Here is a 21,013-nt window from a genome sequence, read left to right as displayed (position 1 = left end):
ATTGTAGCACAGGCCGTATCATGTGAGCCTTGTCGATTATTCTATGTAACTTGGATCTCCTATGAGTGAAACAAAATGCCTCTGGAGGGTTTTGAGTAGAAGTGTCCCAGGATCTGACTCAAGTTTTTTAAAGATCATTCTAGCTACTGTGTTGGAAATGGGCTCTAGAAAGACAAGGACAGAAGATAAACAGGATGTTGCAATAATTCAGGTGAGAGATTTATCAATCCCTAAGAAAATTATTCTATAAGGACAATGAGAAACCAAGTGAAAAAAAAAAACTACAAGGAATCAACTTCTTATCCATCAGTGACTAACAATTTATTGATCTGTCTACTGTTAACAAATTCAAGTTCATCCGAGAGACGCTCTCGGCATAGTTGCCAGTAATTACCATTCTCAACAGGAAGATCCATAACCTAGTGGAGGTGGAGATGGCCCAATAGATGAAGCCCTAGGATGAGAACCACAAGTTCTCTTTCCTGCTCTGCTACAAAGCTGATGGCTGATCCTGATACAACTTCAAGGTCGTAACTACAAGACACAAACCAAAATGCATGTATCATGGGGGCAAACTCTCACTTGAATATTTTACCAAAATGATTGCTTTAAGAGAGATGAGTTAGCAGAGAAAGAAATGAATAACATCAAATAAAATGCATACTCTGCCCGGTCTTGAACACCACCATCTCCTTCTTCAGAAGAGTAAACAATATGAGTGGTATGGCAATGTTATCAACTATAGGATTGAATATTCCCCATGTAGCCAAAAAACTCATTCTCTCCTCTCCTTTAGGCTTTGCCTAAATGTCATCCTCTTAGTGAAGGACTTTCTCAACCATTCTACTTAAAATGATAACCCATTCATCCCACCTCATCTTTGCCAGCAATTCCTGTCCTCACCCTTGCTTTCTCATCATAGCACAGCTTTGCAGATGGTGCTATTTATTATTTGTTTTTAAATTGCTCTGGCTCCCTCCAAAATAGCATAAGCTCTATGACAGCAAGGAATTGGGTCTGTTCTTTGTGGGGTTCGAGCACAGGTGGTGCCTGATACACAGGAGGCACTCCGTATCTACTTGTTGAATGAATAAATGAATGAATGTCAGTTTAACTTATGTCCTGAACCACCCTAGTAGACTTTGAGGTCTTAAGATGCTGAAAAATCAAATCATCTTAAATATTTTTAATTTTTAATGCTAGGAATTATTCCAGTGCTTGACTGTGTCATTCACACTGAAAAAAGCAAGTTGTTTTCATCTTTATAGCGACACTTCCATCTTTTAGCCTTTCCTACTTAGAGCCAACCATTCTGTACTTTGTATTTCTCTCCCATTTAGCAATAAGAAAACAGGCAGCTGGAAAAAAGTTATGAAATGCTCCCTTCTTTCCTTTCTTTCCCTTGACTAACCTCATTTCTTCCCGAGCTATTGACCCACTCCCATGTCCCTTTCTTAGACACTGGGCAGGAGACCCAGGTGATCCATTGTTCCTCCATGGAGGTTTACTTTTGATCAGCAATCTAATAGAACTTCAAAGGATCTGGGTAACTCCTATGAAAATATCATGCTGCTAGATCTATACTTGATTTAATAGAAAGGAACAAGTCAACTACCTAAATCTTAAAATATTACGGTAAATTAGAGTTAGAAAAACTTATATAAGTACAGCCATGTAGTTTTATCAAAAATTCATAACTGCATATTTTACACCTTTATTTTAATCTACCACAGTTTTTACTGCCTGTGTAAAAAATTTCTAATGGGATGTATACACAGGGAGCAACACTAAGCAAAAATAAAACATATCCTGAAAATCAAATTCCTTTAGGAGCATATGTTATGTAAAGGTTATCACTTTTGACTTGGCATAATCTAGTGTGACACTAATGACAGGTAACAAATTAGAATATTAATTGATTTCAGTCTCTGAACTAAATCTTGGCTATCTGGCAGATGTGTTTTTTGCAAAATTGATAGCAAACAGCTTTAGTCTGTCACTTGAAATTCCCACTTGTGAGAAGAGAGGTGTCACAATGGCAAGGAGTTTGCATGTCATTAGTTGGGTAATCTGCACAGTCCAGCATGGAACATATTCAAACCAAATTGCCTGATGATATCATCCATAACACCATGGGGCTTAAAATTTAAAAAAAAGGAAAAGGAAATGGTACATGCTGAGCATTTTTATCTTTCAATTCATTCTGCACACTGTTATCTAAATGAAGCAGACAAGGTTTTTCAGAATGTTTCTTTATTTTGCAACTTTGATTGTAATATGACTGGGGTCATGGTTGGTTTGTAAAGCATGAACTCTGTGTCATCCAAATAGCTGTGATTAAGGTTTTGATATTCATGAGCTTCTTGAAGTAGAGTGCACCCTTCCTTGAGCACAGCAGAAAACCAAATATCCACAACCTGTCCCTTAGTGCAGAGTAAGAGTGGACGAAGGGTAATTGTGTAATTTATGCAGAAACACTACTGGATAAAACGTTGAATGGAGGGATGGAAAACACAAGCTCTGGACTCAGACTGCATGGGTTCAAATCTAAGCTCTACCACATACGCGTGCTGTGACCTGGAATGTTCATCTTTCTGGGAATCAGTTTCTTCCTGTGTAAAATGGGGATGAAAACACTATCTCCACCACAGGTTTGTTGGGTAAAGGGAGCAATGCATACAGAGCGCTTAGCAGAGTGTGTGGCACGGCGTAAACATTCTGTAAATGTTAGCTAATATTAAACCCAAGCTGTCATTTTAACAAATCTATTTCCATGTTAGAAAAGCCCACAGTTCATGTCAGGTAGAAACCCAAATTATGAAAATTCCAAAAACTTTGCAGCCAAATATGTGCACCTTGCATTCTCTAAACCCACTCCAGCGATGCCTGACCTAGGAAGATGAATTCTCTCATGGTGTTTCCTCTGCCCATTATCACCTCCAACTTTCCCTTTTTCTTTTTTAACTCCTGTAATTTCACTCACTCTTTCATTCCTTTTAGCCTATACATATGCTCAAGGTTCACATATCTGAAAGAGCCTAGCAAAATTTGACACACAGTAAGTGCTCAAGGAATGTTCATTTTTCTTCTTTCATGCACTAAAATTTTCTTCTCCTTACCTTACCTCTCTGTCAAGTTACCATGCTGTCTTCTTCTTTCGTATCTACACCAAAATTTATTGAAAAGCCTAACCTTGATCCCGACATCTATTTCTTCACATCCCATCAATGACTCACCTCCTTCCATGCTGATTTCCATCCTGCAAGTGACGTTAAAATTGTTTTCACTTGAGTCACCAGGTACATCTTGATGCACGATTATGAAGGTTATGATCAACCTTCGTTCAGTCAGATATTTTTGTATCACTAGCACTATCAGCCATCATCATCTGTAATTCTTGATTTCCAGGTCCCTACCCTCATTTTCACGTCTTCCTTCTCCACCCACCCTTTCCATTCTTTCATTGACTGGTCCTCCTTTTTCATGGTCTTCCCTTCCCTAAAGTGGTACAGGATTGAGGATTACAATGTTAACCCAGTTCTGGGGTTTTTTTGTTTGTTTCTTTTGTTTTTTCAACATGCTCTCCCTGGGTGATCTCACCTAGTCTTTCAAATAAGAGATCTCACTATTACCCTTGTCTCCCTTAATCTATTTCAGCTCCAATCCTATACCTGCAATTCATTTAAGTCCTGTTAATGCTGTTCATGAAAAACCTCTCAAAACCTGCCAGCACTCTCATGGTCCAGTGTCTTCTCTCATGTTTTTCTCTCTTCCTGGACTCCCTTTCCCCATTAACACTGACACATTCTTTTATCATCCAAGAACCAGTTCAGATGTTATCACTTAGATGAGAAATGTCCTCATTTCCTAAGGCAGAATTATGTGAGTCTTCCTCCAACCTTCCAAAGCACTTCATGAAAATCTTTATCTTGGTTATTTGGTTTTGTTTGGGGCCTGTCCTTCTCACTGAAATGTAAATTGCTCAGAGATAGGAACCATTTCTCACACAGGTTTGTATTCCCGATACCTTGAAAATATCTGACACCATGCCAAAAACTGTATAGATATTATCATATTACAAATCTTACTATATCAAACATTATGCCCAATGGTCTTTGTGTCATGCTTGGAGAGGCTGATCTAGGAAATAATAGTTTTCGAACCATTTTAAGCAAATGAAATATTATAAAAGCCTATATTTATAACATGAATTAAGCAAATCAAGCTGCTGTGGTGAGTTAAAAGTGTCTTCCTCGCTCACCCTCACATCGGCAGCAACAAAGACACCTAGATGTATGAAACACCTTTGAAAGCAGTGGCCTGGAAAAGGAGCAGTTAAAGCAATGTTATCCCTCATAGCAACAGCCAAAGACACCCGACAACCAGTAGTGATGTAGGTGGTTAAGTATGGCACAAATCAGTGATGAAAAACGTAGTCCAGTAACTTTGTTTTCCCTCAAGCGACTGCAGGATGAACATAATATCATTGTCGTAGATCACGTAACTGCTTTATGTTAATGTCGTGAACGTAATGCTGATGCAAGAAGAATTTCAAGACTAAATGAAGAGAAAACCCTTAGGAACATACAGGAATCCATGGCATGTGAATAACACAATTACTGTAATGATTGTCAGTCTTTAGGGAGGACTTAATGTGGAAATATGTGCTGTGCATTCTGTAAAATCAACTTGCATTCTGCCTTGTGAAAACTCTACTAGGTGAGAAAAACTATCCTCATTTTACACATGAGAAAGCTCAGGCTTAGTAAGGTAAGTGGTTTGTCTAAGGAAGTTACACATGGTACAGATGGTCGGTACAGAACTATGTCAGGAAAAATCTTGCAATTTATGACTATGCCCTAACAGAACATCACCGACTGCAAGCCATCCCCATCATTCCTCATCACAACTAAGACGTGAAACTATTAGGGTCTTTTGTGTCTGTGCAGATATATTGCTTGATATTTGTCTTTTGATAGGTTTTAATGTTTTGCTAGGTTTCAAAAGACTGAATACTTGGAACACAAATTTAATACTAATTAAGAGTTTCTCATTACATTATCTGGATTTGAAGCAGGTACTCATTCACCTTATGCTTCTGCAATTCTTTCACTGGCCCCACTTACTCAGACTGTCATGTTGACAACTCATGACTACCCAAGTACTAATCATTAGATTTTGTTTCGTTGTACCGATGAACTCTGTAGATGACTCAGCTTCAGTTCTCATCTGTTGACTCAATTCTTCCTCACACTTCAGAAAAGCACTAGCTAAAAGGTTAAATGTTATTATTCATTGTTAACTTCTAGTAAATTGAAATATCTCTAAGTAAAAAACCTTACAATAACGATGAGTGTTATTTTCAGGGCAAAGCAAGTCCTTCGTTAATACTGAGGGGCTTCAACAATGCAATGGCTGAAGGAATCAATTGGGGCAAGAACACTGAGGTATAAGGGTTACAATTCATCACAGCACGATGTAGTAATCTGTGCTTATATTCAAAGGTTTTTCATTAAATTTTAGTTTATTTCATCATCTTTTTAAGTTTAATTCTGGTTCAAAATGTAGGAAATATCTGTGTGTGTGAATACAGACAGAGAAAAATATTTAAAAGCCCCCATTGCTAAAAACTTAATCCGATAGCACTGAGTCAGTTTGGTTCTCAGTAGAGTTGGCATGGCCTCCTGCAGAATATTCTGAATATTCATCGGGCCACATTTAGAGTGCTAAAAAATGGGCATACAGGAAAGCAACTGGCATTTAAAGGCCATGGGCCTACGAGCGTACAAATCTTGCAATGTGAGACAGTTTCACACAATGAAAACTATTCCCACATTCTGCACAATTTTCAAAATCTCCATAGGACACACGTATAGAAGGAAACCCTGTTTATAATTATCTAAGCCGAGAACAACTTGACATATAAACATAGCACAATGTGGTTTTGCAGGATTTTAATATAAACAGAATATTCTAGCTTTTAGTGTAACATTCACCCAGCTTCTGATCTTTTATTTTCTCCCGATTTTTCAAAATCTCCTCTCTTACTTCTCTAAATCCAAAATCCCTTTTAGCAGCTGCAAGCATGTGATTATTTCATTGCATCTTCCAGTATAGTTATACCTGAAGATCTTCATAGTGAAATAAATTCCATTATAAACTTTCATTTTTCGTTTTTACTTTCCTTATTTTCTTGATTTGTAAAAATTATATATGTAAACAATTTGTATTATTTATTCTTGGTGAGTAAAGGAACATTAGAAAATATTTGTTATAAACTGGGACATTGTGTATAATACTGATTTTAAAGTCTGCAGTAGGATTCCTTCAACAGCCTGTGTTCAATGTGGAAACATAACAAAGCATATGCTACTGATATTTCAGGAAAGTTGTTTAAATGTGTCCTTGAATTTCGTTTCCCTCTCGGGTGCCGATTATGCAGAAAATTCCCCCAAGAAATTCATGCCTTTCAAATGAACTAGTGTTGAGGGATTTTACAAACTTCCAAAGCATAGGTAATACAAAGCGACAGTGAACACATAAAGCCACCAGGCGTATTAAGATCTCAGCTAAGTTTCTAAACCTTATTTAGCTATATTCTATTAGCATTTCAAAGACATTAAGTACATACACCTGAGGACAAGGGGAGTGGATATTTTGGACATACAATAAAAGTAACTCAGAAACTGCCTTGCTGAAATACTTTACAAATATACAAATATATTTTTAAATAGCTTTAAACGTCCACTCCTCAACTTATACCAGGTGCATGTCAAAACAGAGGAACATTTTCACGAGAGGAAGCCTGAATCCAAATGGAAATGTATAAAGAAAGCAACAGAAAGAGAGAATCTGAGAGACCCTGGCTTTCTCCTCACTCTTAACGATGATGTAGATCTTTTGTTGTGGGGCTGACAGATTTGTGCCAGTTTCTATTCAATCGGACAAAGAATTTAAAAGCAGAAACCAGAGGGGAGAACTATGATGTACTATTACGTATAGATCTTTAGCACTTGACTTTATTTTTTTGTTCTGATTCTCATGTATGAAAATACTATACTGAACGATTTAAATGTGGTATCTTCTGATCTCACATGCATCCCCAGTCTGCCTTTTAGGTGAACTTAGAGAAGTATAAACAATTTAAAAGACAGTGGCCCATTTACAGGTTTCCTCACCAAACACTTTGAATGAAACTGCTGTCCTGGTAGAATTTCAATCCATTTAAACTCTCTCCCTTTTTCTTTTCTCTTTCTAGCTGTTTGCACACATATGAGTTAAAAACAAAAGAAGGGGGGCAATGGTAAACTACAAATAACAGAAACATATTTGCCTTGGTAAATATGCCGTTTACCCAAAGTAGTGTGTGCCTGTCCATGGAAACTTAGAAAAGATCCAGGATCTCAGTGTAGTGAACCTCAACTGACTGACTTGTATTGCTCAATGCCCTGAAAGTAAATTTTATGGTAATAATTTCCTTTTCATAAGGATAAGATCGAGTTCTATAAAAATCAGGAAACCATTACAGTGAATTAGAAACATTATTGTTATAATCATGTAAATATTACTCCCTAAATTCTTCAGTACAATTTAGCAGCCCTGAATGTTAACACTTTGTCCAGAATGCTATATAAATCACTCAGATTCTGGCCCAGTATTAGTTACTAACCCGAGTAGGGACAGCATTGTTTCCTATGACTAAAGGCCAAGGTGTGAGTTCTAGAGTTGGTCTGTCTGGGTAGGAAATCATGGTCCTGTCATTACTAGTGTCTGACCTTGGGCACATCATTTAATCTCTTTGTAAAATAAGAATAATAATAATAACCTCTGGGAAGGTACGAGCATAGTGGTATTAATATATAAAGTATTACATATATAAATAATATTCAAAATTCAAACTTCCAATATATGTTTATATAGCACCTACTATGTATGAGGCTGTAGCACATAATTTTAAGGCCTTGTTTCTAGGCCTTGGTGGCATTATGGATTCCTAATTCTGCCAGAGGACCTCTAAATTAAAATACTTTAGCAAGACATCCATGACTTTTTATGAGACGATCTGATATGGCTTGTACACACATTCCCAGTTCACGGCCCACCCTTCACCCACACACATTTTCCTTCAGCTGCACAGAAATCCTTAGAGTTACTGAATTTATTATCCAGAGTGTTCCAAGCTTCCAGGTCTTGGTACAAATTCTCTCCTAAAATGTCTTGCTTATCTGGCTGGACTGCTTCCAGTTATCCTTCAGAACTCCACTCCATTTTAAAGGTCTTCCTGTCGCTTCCTAATCTATGAGTGAGCAATTCGCCTTTTGTAATAAATCTTCATTTTATACGCGTTTAGAATTCTCACTTTGTATTTTACTTATCTGTGTTTTCTCTCTTAACACCAACCAGTCTACCTGAGACCAGAACACTGTCCTTTCATCTTTCTGTCTCCAACCTCAGCACGAAACTTGGTTCACAGTAGGTAGGATTATTCTCCTCTAGCTCAAAAGATCCTAGATAATCATACCATCAAGAAACAGGCTTCCACTCATAGATCCAGAAAGCAGATTGGTGGCTGCCAGTGGCAAGGAGTTGGTGGGGATGGGTAAATTGGAGGAAGCGGGCCAAAAAGTACCAACTTGCAGTTACAGGATAAGTCAGTCTCAGGGATGTGACATTCAGCACAGTGACTCCAGTCAATACCGTGTTGTATATTTGAAAGTTGCTAAGAAAGTAGATCTTAAAAGTTTTCATCACAAGGAAAAAATGTGTAACATGTGTGGGGATGGATGTTAACCAGATTTCACTGTAGTCATCATTTTGCAATACAAATACCAAGTCATTATTTTGTACACCTGCAACTAATGTTATATGTCAATTATACCTCCATGAAGGGAGGGAGGAACGATGGGAGGGAGGGAGGGAGGAACAGAGGGAGGAAGGGAGGGAGAGAAACAGAGAAAGGAAGAGGAGAAGGAAGGAAGGAAGGAAGGAAGGAAGGAAGGAAGGAAGGAAGGAAGGAAGGGAGGGAGGGAGGGAGGGAGGGAGGGAGGTGTCCTACTGGAAAGGAGTAATAGTAATACTCAGAGGTGAAATTTAACATTACCCAGGACTAAAGACGGGCTTACCTACAGAGCTATTTTGCTTTGCCTTCAACCACACAGCATCATACAACCATCTTTTCTCTTTCATCGTCTCCTTATTTTTCTCTTTCCTGAAACTTTCTGTAACTTTGTCATTTCCTGTTCTGTTTTCTATCCCTTTGGCCTGTGCTGAGTAAAACCATTCCCTGTTTTATTCTTTGGCCTGGTGGCAGCCCAGGCTCATTCACCACTAAGATAGAAGCAGCCACCAAACCGGTCCACAGGGTAAATGGTTCTCCCAATAGGCATTTTCATTCCAGTGGAGATCTGGGACTTACTTTCATCGTTTAGTTTTAAAAAGTAATATGCTGTATTGGAATGCCTAAGAAACAAGATGAACTCATTTCTTCTGACCATTGTTATACAACACAGCCCAGTTTCTTGTGCTTTCATTGAGAGTTCAAAGACAACTGAGCGTGTTGTGTTAACCGCAGCATTCCCAGTAATGGTTACTTCTGTAAGGCTTTTTTGGGTGAGTTTCTGTTTCACCCGATCAGCTACACAAAACATTGCAGTTTAGTTTTTCAGCTACTCTTGGTACCAGTAATGCCACAACTGTAGATATCATTTGAAGTGGTGCTTTACAAAGGCCTCCCAGCCATTTTCTGTCCACACCAACTGGCACTGTTCCATGTCACCTCACCTTTTTACAGCTGCTGGCAAACACCTACCTTTCTTCTCCATATTTGCTACTATGGCTCTAATGCAGTTTACCCGGCTGCCTTCCAGCAGAGATCTGTTTTTGCTATTTTGCACTAACTAGTCTTCAGCTCTAACACCAATGCCACTGATGTGAAAACCCAGGCACTTCCATAGAGTTTAAGCTTAATAATGTTTCTAAAAGTTGAACATGATTTTTCCCAGTGCTTCCATTGCAAGAAAACATGTAGACCATTCTCCAAAGTCAGTTCTTCTGCTTTTATCTTCCACTGAGGTTTGATGCAGCTTTTGCTCCTAGCTGGATTACATGGTTTGGCCTTTCACCCAGCAAGAGACAGTTGGACCTATACATAAAAGGCACCCAATACCCTTACTGATACTCTCTTCTCCCTTCGTTTCTGATACTTCACATTCTAATTATCTGCCTTTCTTTCTGAGTGTTCTCTTTCTCTTTGCCTCCTCCAAGCACTTACAAGTATGTACTTCCCAAGGATCTGCCTCTGGCATTCTTCTACCACTATGATTTCTTCATAATTTCAGAACTTCCAATCCTGTCTTTATGTAACTCATACTCAGAACTCAACCTCTACCTTTGATGCTTCTACTAATCTCCCCCTCTAATAACTTAAAGGAATTTAATTAATTTTATTAAGGAATGGTTTACACACAATAAGATGAACCCATCGTAGATGTACGGTTCTGCACACTTTGACAATATATGCAATGTAATCCTCACTCAAAAAAATTTCTCTACTCCCTTTCCAGCAATTTCTGCCCTGGTTCTAAATAGTGACTGATCTCCTACCACTATAAATTAGTTTTGACCGTTCTAGCATTTCCTAAAAACAGAACCATATACTGCATAGTCCTTTGTGTCTGGTTCTGGTTTCTTTCACTGAGCATAATATTTTTGAGATTCATCAACATTCTTGTATATATCAGCCATTCTTTTCCATTGTTCCAGTAGGATTCCATTGTAAGGATACCCACAATTTATTTACATGCTAATGGACATTTAGGCCATTTCCAGTGTGGGGCTCTTAAGAATAAATCTGCTATGAATACTCTCATGCAAGTCCTATAAGCAGGGATATATGTTTATGTTTCCTTTTCTCTTGGGGAGTACCTAAGTGTGGAATTACTGAGTAGTATAGTATTTACATTAGATTCTAAAAATTGTCAAACTTTTTCTAAAGTGGTTGTATTATTTACATCTCACCAGTGATGTATGAGAGTTCCAATTGTTCCACATCCTGGAAGTTTGTACTGTTTGGCCAATTATTGCTCCACTTGCACTACCTGGGCAAAGTTTTCTTAAAAGGACACCACAAGCATTAACTATAAAAGAAAAAGTTGATAAACCCAATTTCTTCAAGAATAAAGACTTCTGCTTTTTGAAAGTCACCATTAGTAAAAAGGCAAGTCACAAACTGGGAGAGAATATCCACAATACAGTAATAATACAATATTAAATAAAATATATTTAATGAATAAGGTGCTTCCAAAATATATTTGGAAAAAAAAAACTCTTACAAACCAATACAAAAATGAGCAAAAACTCTTAACACGCAATGTAAGAAGATACACCTGACCGATAAATTCATATAAAGATGTTCAACATTTTTAGACATTAGGGAAATGCTAATTAAAGCAACAATGAATTCCATTTTTGAAGGCTCTTTAAAAACCATACATCTATATACGGCATTTGCAATTGAAGTTAAGTATATCCAAAACTAAACTCATCTTTTCCCTCAGCAAAACATTTACATACACATATATATTCCTCTAATCTGAAACTTAAACCCCTAGCATCACCTTTAACCCTTGCCACTTTTCCCCCCATTGTCCAACTTGTTAACAAGTCCTACTACCTCATTCTCAGTCTCCTCTCTCCTTTACATTCCCACTGCTACTGCTGTATTTGGGTCCTCATCCATATTACAGTCATTAGAGCCTCCTAAGAGGTCTTCCCACAACAATTTTCCACTGTTAGCCAAACCACTGTACATACATTTTCCAGATGATTCTTCCTGAAGCCCTACTCTGAACACACAAGTCTCTTGCTCAGATACCTTTAGTAATTCTCCCTTAGCCAACTTTTGAATTCCCTCATTTGTTATCCAAGACCCTCTGTAGAATAGCCCCAACTACCTTTCCAAACTTATTTCGACTTCTCTCAACTGAACTATTCACTGTTCAACGGATAAATGCCTACATTTCCTGCCTTTATACCTTAGTCTATGGCATTCCTACATTTGAAATACCACTACTCCCATCTCTGCATATCCAAGCCTCCGTATCCTATAGGATTAAGGCTCAATTAACATGTTAGCTTTTCTATAATGCTCTTACTAAATACCCATATTATTCCTTTAATATGCTTATCTTCCACCATGTAGTAGTATTATGTTCATATCTTTTCTTCCTTGCTGGACTTTAAGTTCTTAAAAGATAGCCTCATTTCTTTCCTTCTCTAGACCACACGCTACATGCCCTACAGAGAGTAGGCGTCAATAAATGTGTACAGCATGGATGAACGGCTGGTAGAGGAGTACCAAGTAGAGTAAGTTTTCATTTTCATAATCTAAGAGGAGAGATAAGATGTGCATAGAAACAGTAACAATAAAAGACGTAAGCATGCTGAAACCTCAGAGATGTGTAGGGGAGTCATCAAAAAGACTGCAAAAGTAATTAGGAATTCATTTGGAGAGGGCCATCAATATCAAATTAAGGAGCTTAGACTTTATTTAATAGTTAAAGAGGAGCCAGGAACCATTCAAGATATTTAAACACGGAAGTAACACAATTACAGTTTTGTTTCAGAAACATCAATCTGGCGGCAGTGTGTGGGTAGGACAGATTGCAAGGGGAGGGCCTGGAAAGAGGCACAGGCAGAAAAGAGGTAATTGAAGGAGCACTGCAGTTAATGAAAGCCTCATCTGCTGTGGAAGGAAAGGCACGGATGTGACAGACTCTGCGAACATGCAGTTGCCAGGCACTGCAAGCGGATGTGAGGGTGTCAAGGCAAAAGAAAATAAGGACTAATTCTAGCGAAGCTGGGTACTGTGGCAGGGTCGTGCCCTGTAGGGAATAAAAATGCCAAAGCGGGATCAGCATTGGAAATTGAGGTCTGCGAGTTGAGCACATGTAAATTTAGGTTGTGAAAGTGGGTAACTGTAATTATTAAGAAGGTATAATAGGAGGAAAAAGAGAAAGTGAATGACAAATTCTTAACATATAAAACTCATGGATGAATGAAGACACCGATGAACAAACAGATGAGCCCATAGAGTAGTGGGTCAAACGGAAGTGCAGAGTGTCATATAAGGGAAGTAAGAAGAATTTCTGAGAAACGGTAGCCAATCTGATCCGAAAGAAACTTATTAAACATACTCCTGTGAAGTCTGGGAGAAAAATGCCTCAGGCATTTAATCTGCCCTGATGATATTTTCAGTCCAGTGGAGGACAAGGAGCAGATCTCATCATCACCATCACTGCCAATAATTTGAGTAATGAGAACAGGCCCTCATCAATATATAATGGTTTGACCAATTATTACTCATAACAACCCTGTTGTTTTTTTATGAGAGTGTAAAGAATCCTTTACTAGGGCATAGTGAAGCATGTACATGTAAGCCAGGCACGAAGGAGGGAGAAATGGTATGGGAATAACAGAGAAGGAGTTAAAAGAAAGAGGTGGCCCTTCCACTAGGCCTTGAACCAGACGAGGATTTTCATAACCAAGAAAGTGACAGAAGGCCAATCCATAATGAATGAGAGGAGTTGTTCAATATGAGTTGTGAGTATCATCACAGAGTTTTATGGTTGACAGTTTGGTTGGTATAATTGGATTCTTAGATACATTGAATGATGTGATTGGAAGAAAAAGCATGTGACCTCATTTTTGAGGACACCTCATGCTTTGCTAAACTGGTCCTACCTTACTTACTCTATAAAACCTAAGGCTTTATGAAATTTAAGGAATAGGGTATGATCTGACTTTTTTTCCTTTTTTGACCATGAGAAAGAGTAATTAGAGATATAAGCATCCAGGTATGGCAAATGCTATAGATAGATCACAGAAGATTATGCCTGAGAAAAGGCCAGCACATTTAGATCTCTTTGTTGACCTTGGAAAATCTCATTTCATTAGAGAGCTAGAATCCAAAATCAGCTTGCTGGGTGTGAGGTGACAAGCTAGGAAGTGAGAAAGCAAAGTGAGAAAGTGAAAGCAGTACATGGGATCGGTTCACTCCCGAGAGAACAAACAGAATTCTAGCCCATGCACTTATCAGGATGATGAGAAATTGGATAAGTGTTGAGGCAGCGAATAGAATGAGAGAGAAGGAAACAGACTGTCTGTCGTTACCATAGGCAGAGCTAACTCTTTCCTGGCTGCTTCTTAACACCGCCACATGTCTACACCACTAGGCCTATCACTCACTAGTCCCTCACGTGTTTTGCAACAGAAGTTACTTGGGAGCCTGGAGTTGGTGATAGTCTACTAACAGCTAGAATGTTAGAAACTATAATCCACTCAAATGACTAATGCGCTTTGACTGTAAAGTACTGCTGAGGCCATACGCCAATATATTTGGATGATTTTTTCCTGCTTCCTTGATCAGAGTCTCCCTTGGACTTTCTACAGGTCTCATGCCTACGGCACTTGCCAGTTTTATTATTTTGTTCGAGCAATTTGCCTTATTCTTCCAGATTAGTCTAAATTCTTCAGGGGCAGAGATGGACATTGTCATATATATTGTTCCTAGAAAGTAGAGAGTAAATAATTACTTATTGAATTAATTTGAGACAATGTTTTACTATTATAAATACATACAAAAATGGCTTGTGGAGAGATATGTTAGTTTTCTAGTGCTGCATAAAAGGTTACAACAACACAGTACAACATAATAATGTCGACCAATACACAATAATCTCACAATTTACACGGATCAGGAATCTGGCATAGTTTAGCTGGCTCGGGGTCTCATAAGACTGTAGTCAACATGTCAATTGGAATGTAGAAGGAGGACTCAGAACTGTCTTCCAAACTCCTTCAGATTTGGGGGAGAAAGTCAGTTTCTTGTTGTAGGATTGAGACTTTCACTTCCTGGAGGTGACCTTTTCAAAGGCAATTTACAACACGGCTGTTTGTTTCATCAAAGAACATCTCTCTCCCAACTAAGGAAGGACTCATGTCCATTCTGAAGGGCTTTCACCTGATTAAGTCAGACCCACCCAGAATTATCTCCCTTTTGATTCAAAATTAACTGATTTGGAGCCTTAAATATATCCCTACACTCTTGCCATATAAAGTAACCTACCCACACTCAAGGAAAGATTATAAAGGGGAGTGTATACCAGCAGTGGTGAGGGGAAGGGAGGGAGAAATCTTGGGAACCATCTTAGTGTTCTACTTACCACAGATTTGGAAAGGCAAAGAGCACAAGAATTTTTACTTAATGAGAAGCAATAGAGATTTTCTTTTCCCTAATGTCAATCTGGACTATGTACATTTATTTTTTTTAATAAAACTAAGTGGATTTGACCTGGAAACCATCACTCTTACTGTCATTTTGTTCTTCATTTTGGTGGTATTTCATTATAACCACTAATATAGTATATTTTTGCAGCATTCACAGCAGCCAGTTATAGTGGTGAGATATTACAGCGCAGATTCTTTGGGATCTGAGCAATGTGAAAGAGTGTGAAAGCTAAAGCAGTTTGCTATTCATACCTCTCAGTCTAGCAAATCCTTCAAAGGTTCTGTTTTGGTAATGGCAATTAGTTCATTTCAACAGGTTTCAGAGTATCTATAAAAACACCATTGGATCCTGAGTTGGAGATGCTGTTCCAATTCTAAACTTCTGCTTTAAGAAATTGACGAAGAGGTAGAGTTTCTGTTTTTAGTATGAGCCCACATGTAGGAGTTAGAAGTCTATGAGCTACTGTGAGCTACTATGAGCTATACTCGATATGATTATTAGAAATTCTAAGTTTGACATATTCTTGTTTTAAAATAATTATGTGTTACATATTTAACACTCTCCTTTATAAGAAATATGCATATGAACAAAAATGTGAAGGAGATTACTTTATTCTTTAAAAAAAGGTGGGGAACAGGGGGTGGGTGGGAATTGTCCTGTATCAGTAAAGCCTTCCAAAAGACTTAAGGTTTAGATTCTTAACATACCTTACATTCCAAAAACTGTTTCAAACACACAGGAGGGGAGCCTCTTAGCCTTTCTGAAAGGGACATCTTTCTGGGGAAAAAGGAGTTTTCAAAAATATTCAGAATCTTATTATAAAAATAGAAGTTATTTTTAAAATCCTAGTAATGAAAATTTTATTTTAGCCATGAACTGCTAAGAGTGGAAACTCATTGTTTACTGGTTTTGAAACCAGTTTAATCCTAAACCATGTCAGCCAAATAATGAAGGTTTACACAGCCATCTCTATTACATGCATCACATTTCTACAAGGAGTTTGGTTTCTTCCTAGCACTGATTGTGAAAGAATGCTAAGAAAATCCTACGAGGAAAGACTATAGAAAAAAATTATTTGTTGAATGAGGAATTTTTCACACTGGCAACTTTTGAGTATGTTTTTCAAAACAAGAATTGTGTTTTTAAAAACCAGGGAAAAATAACTACATAGAAAATAAGTGGTGTTGGTAGAAAGAAAAAATAACGTATTCACATTAAGAAATTAGAAATATATTTTAAGATGTAGAAGTACATAGTAGGTGTTATGGGTTGAACTACTGAAAAAGATATGTTCAAAATCCTAATTCCAGGTACCCAGGAATGTGACTTTATTTGGAAATAAGATCTTTACAGATCTAATTAAGTTAAGATGATTTAAAGGAGTAGGGTAGCTCTCAACCATATATGACTTATGGCCTTAAGAGACACTGAGACAGACACATAGGGAGAAAGCCACATGGCAAAGAAAGCAGAGATTGGAATGATGTATCTACAAGGCAAGAAACAACAAAGACGACCCTGAACACTAGAAGCTAAAAGACAGACATAGAACAGATTAGAACAGATTCTTTCTCATAGCCTTTAGGGAGAACATGGCCCTGCCTACACCTTGATTTTGGGACTTCTAGGGAGAAAAGACTAAATGTTGTTTTAAGCCAACCAGTCTATGGTAATTTGTTTCAGCAGCCCTAGGAAGTTAATACAGTGGCCAAGTTGTATGAGAATCATCTGGGTTTTTGTGAATGAATGATAGACCACTTCCCATCTCTGTCCAAGTTCATTCCCAATCACCTCTCTTCCAGGAGAGAGTGTCACTTGACAAGAAGAAAGGTGCTAAGGGGTTAAGGAAGCCAGAGACTTCATCTACTTCATCCTCCCTCAGGCTATTTAAGTGTACTTTCAATCATGTGAGGAAGTAAGGTGTTGGCCAGATGCACTTTTGCCCAGAGGGACTCCCCCATGTGCTGAGCTTATTGGAAGCACTTTATGCACTGTAGTTTAATTGTCTTAACAGATACCACTTGCTGAATACGTTCCCAGGAATCTACAGGCACGGTGCATGATCTGACTTATTCCTTCCAACAACTCTATGAAGTAGATGCTAATACTACTCCCAGTTTACAGATGAGGAATTGACAGTTAGGGAGATTTAGTTACCAAGGCCAATCAACTATTAAGTAGCAGCAGAGGATTCAGATGGAAGCCTGAACGTCACAAATCCATCCAGACTCTAAATTCCCGCAAGATGCTTTCTCCTCCCAAAACATCCATAGTAAGACTGGGTGTTGTATTTAATTTTTAACTTGTATATGAGGGTGCTATAGACTGAATGTTAGTGTTCCCTCACAAGTCATATGCTAAAACCTAATCCCAATGGGATGGGATTTGGAGGTGGGACCTTTGGGAGGTGATTAGGTCATGAGGGTAGAGCCCTCATGAATGAGATAGTGTCCTTATAGAAGAGAATACTTGTTAGATGCTTCTGGTGTCTTTACTAAAAATATTTCAAAACAAAATCAGTGCAGCAAGAATGAATTTGAGAACCTTACTGAGGACCAAGGATGCTAAGGTTGGGAGATGCACTGCAGAAAATCTCATCTCTTTTCCCAGTTTCCAAACTCAAGGATCATAAAGCCTTAATACTGGCAAGCAGGAGGTCTCAAGCTAATGGTACCAGAGTAGCATAAGTTGTTGCTTAAAAGCAACATGATTGACCTTATTATTATTATTTTTGAGAGAGAGAGAGAGAGAAAGAGAGAGAGAGAGCACATAGTCAAGTGAGTGGGGGAGGAGTAGGCAGAGAGGGGGAGAGAGAATCCCAAGCACTGGCTGAGGGGATCAAATCTCACAACCTTGAGATCATGACCTGAGCCAAAGTCAAGTCAGAGGCTTAACTGGCTGAGCCACCCAGGTGCCCCTGCTTTTAATGAGTGACTTTAAATGAAATGTTAATTCTCAAAAGTTTACTCTCTGTGTTAAGTATTCTTATCTCAGAAATGGAAAGCAAAGTCAACAGAGCCATCAAGAGGATAGAGGAATGCCAACATCACAAATTGAGTTAGCACAGAAAAGGAAGAAGAAAGGGGAGGTGAAAAAAATGGGGGCAGGGGAGCAGTAAAATTACACTAAATAAAGCTTAAAAACCTAATATGTTTTATTACATAAAAGCATAATGCTATATACTCTAACATAAAGTAAAATAATTAGTCATCCATTTAACCCGGTTTCAAAACAGACTCATGCTACATTTTGAAATGTGTTGGAACAATTGATCACTTAATTTAAATTACTGTCGGGGCACTTTCAAGTACTGTAGTGAAGGATTTCCTACCAATCACTATCTATGATCTCTGCTCTGCTTTCCAGGCCTAAAATTAACATGTCTTTGTGAATACTTTCATCACTACCACTGGCTCTGCCCAGGCTGCACCCTCATAATCTTCAGTTTACTAAAGTGGTTTTTTCTGTTGCTCCTCCAGAGCCTTCCACGTCATTTCCTTCAGGGCTTTTGCAGATACTTTTTTTTTCTCTCTTCATAGAGACTTTCTTTTTCCATGCACTTCTGCAGGAAACATCAATATTTTGTCATAAAACTAAAGAGATCTCTACTATATTAACCTATCATTGACCTCCCCCCACCAAGTTTTAACACATTTCAGTTTAGTACTTGTTGAGCTAGTAAAACTGGGCACCTAATTCTACTTTTGAACAGCGTTTTTTCTGAACCTTGATCTCCCTCTTTAGTTTCTTATGTGGTAAAAATGGCAAGAGCATTTTAAAAGTTGCTCCCAAACCTAATCTGATGAAGTAGGCACCAGTCTTAGCAAGTAAATGCAACTCCTGGAAATTGTCTCCGTGGAGTGGCAGCTATTATGGCTGCAAAATGCAGTATGAGCAATGAGTTTTTTCACCAAGGACTCTCAAGTTGCTATGTCTTTGTATAGAGGCCATGCTTAAAAAATATTACCTTGCTCTTTGCTTGAAAACTCAAATATAAATAAAAAACTTTTAACCTTGCTTTGACTTTTTAAGCAGAACATTTTTGTGCAGAATTTCACGAGAGGTGACGTTTATGGGAAGAAAAATATAACTGCAAAGAATTGTGGTAAAAAGAAGGGAAAAAATGGAAAATAATCTTTTGAAATCATTGTTAATTCTTACCATTATTAGGACAAGCTTTTGTGAGGAACAACTCAGCAGAAAACCTCAAACTAGTATCCAACTGCACCAAAAATGACGTTTTATATAAATTATGTAGAAGACTTCATAGAGAATAGATTCTAGAGATTGGGGGGACATATTAGAGGTCAATTTCCAAAAGATGAAGGTCCTTTTGAGGGTACTGGGTACAGTAGATATTTTAGGACATGGTAATTGTTTTGAGCATGAAAATGAGTGGTGAAATGAATGTGAAAAAATGATTAACACTCTAAATCTAGGGAAAGCTGAGAGAATGGGGAAGCAATGATAACTAGTAAGTTCAGAGTATGTATGTCATAGAGAGAAATGGAGATAAACTGTACCAGTGAGTAGAAACCAATTATCAATGGCCTTGCACACCAGGCCTCACAGGGGACCTCTGAAGTATTTTGAGCAGGGAAATAACCTGAGCAAAACTTAAGACAATTCCTCTGGGCATGTACTTCAGAATGCATTGGGAAAGAGACAGGCTAGAAGAAGGGAATCACTTAGGAAGTGATCCAAATAATCTAGGCAAGAGGTATTAAGAGCCTAACTTGAGTAGGGGAAATAGGTATTCAAAGATGGAAACCTAAGTACAAGACATCATTCCCTTTTCCAACCTGGTACTTATTTTTGCCTCCATTCTTTTGTTCACATTGTCTGTCGTTCCCCCATCAGCTCTACATGTGTGGATTCTGTACGTCCTTCATGAGGCCATTCCAATTCTTCTATTCTTTCTCTGAGTTTCTACATTTTTTTCTACCTTTGCCTCAGAGCCAATTATCATTAATTCTATCTTGTATCATAATTATCTTTGTTCACCTCTTATTTCGGCTACTATTAGTTCCTAGGAGACTGAGATCACCTTCAAACAGCCTCCTGGCTAGAACAAGATTTCAGTATAAAGGTGACAGAGTGTTTGCTCATGTATAAAGTGATAGAACTCGCAGTGTATACTTGGTGGGTAGTCAAAGAATAAAAAGCAAGAGTTTCAAAGGTGGAGGGATATTTTTTTAACGTAAAATCTGAAATCTGATTCCACGTCTCTAAGAGGTAAGGGAAAGTGAAAATAATTGAATTTAGTGATTATTTTATCACATGTGACCTTCCAATGGACAGTTTTATAGAGAAGACATTATGACATCAGAGAGGGTGCTCCAGTGTCAAGGGCTATCAGGTATGTTTGTGTAGCTACATACCAAATGCATTCTCATTTCTTCCATTTACCAGCATATTTGGTTCACTGCTATTGAAAAAATATCTGAAGTTGCACACCAGCAACTCACGAGGTACAATTTATGAGGTAGGAATGATTTTCACATAGACTTTACAATATCGTTTTTAAACATTTTTGCATTGAACTAACATAATACTGCTGGGGTATATCGGGTATAATGCAAAGTAGCACAAACAAAATCAGTGATTCACAGCACTTTGCTGTGAGGGAAACAATTTATGAGGCACTATTAAAGACAGTAAGGTTATTAATATCTCACTAGCAATTGGAAAAAAAATGAAAACATATACTCCCTTCACACATGGTAA

The 21,013-nt window shown here is 38.0% G+C and overlaps 1 protein-coding gene across 5 annotated transcripts in view; it reads left to right on the top strand.

The window, feature by feature from the left end:
* Window positions 1–21,013, top strand: part of SYT1 (synaptotagmin 1) — a 543,967-nt gene that overhangs the window by 334,448 nt on the left and 188,506 nt on the right. The gene's annotated exons all lie outside the window — the stretch shown is intronic.

This window comes from Panthera pardus, unplaced genomic scaffold (assembly GCF_024362965.1).
Source record: "Panthera pardus isolate Hobbes unplaced genomic scaffold, ASM2436296v1 HiC_scaffold_6, whole genome shotgun sequence".
In the NCBI taxonomy this organism is placed as follows: Eukaryota; Metazoa; Chordata; class Mammalia; order Carnivora; family Felidae; genus Panthera; species Panthera pardus.
This window is presented reverse-complemented; position numbering and strand designations above follow the sequence as displayed.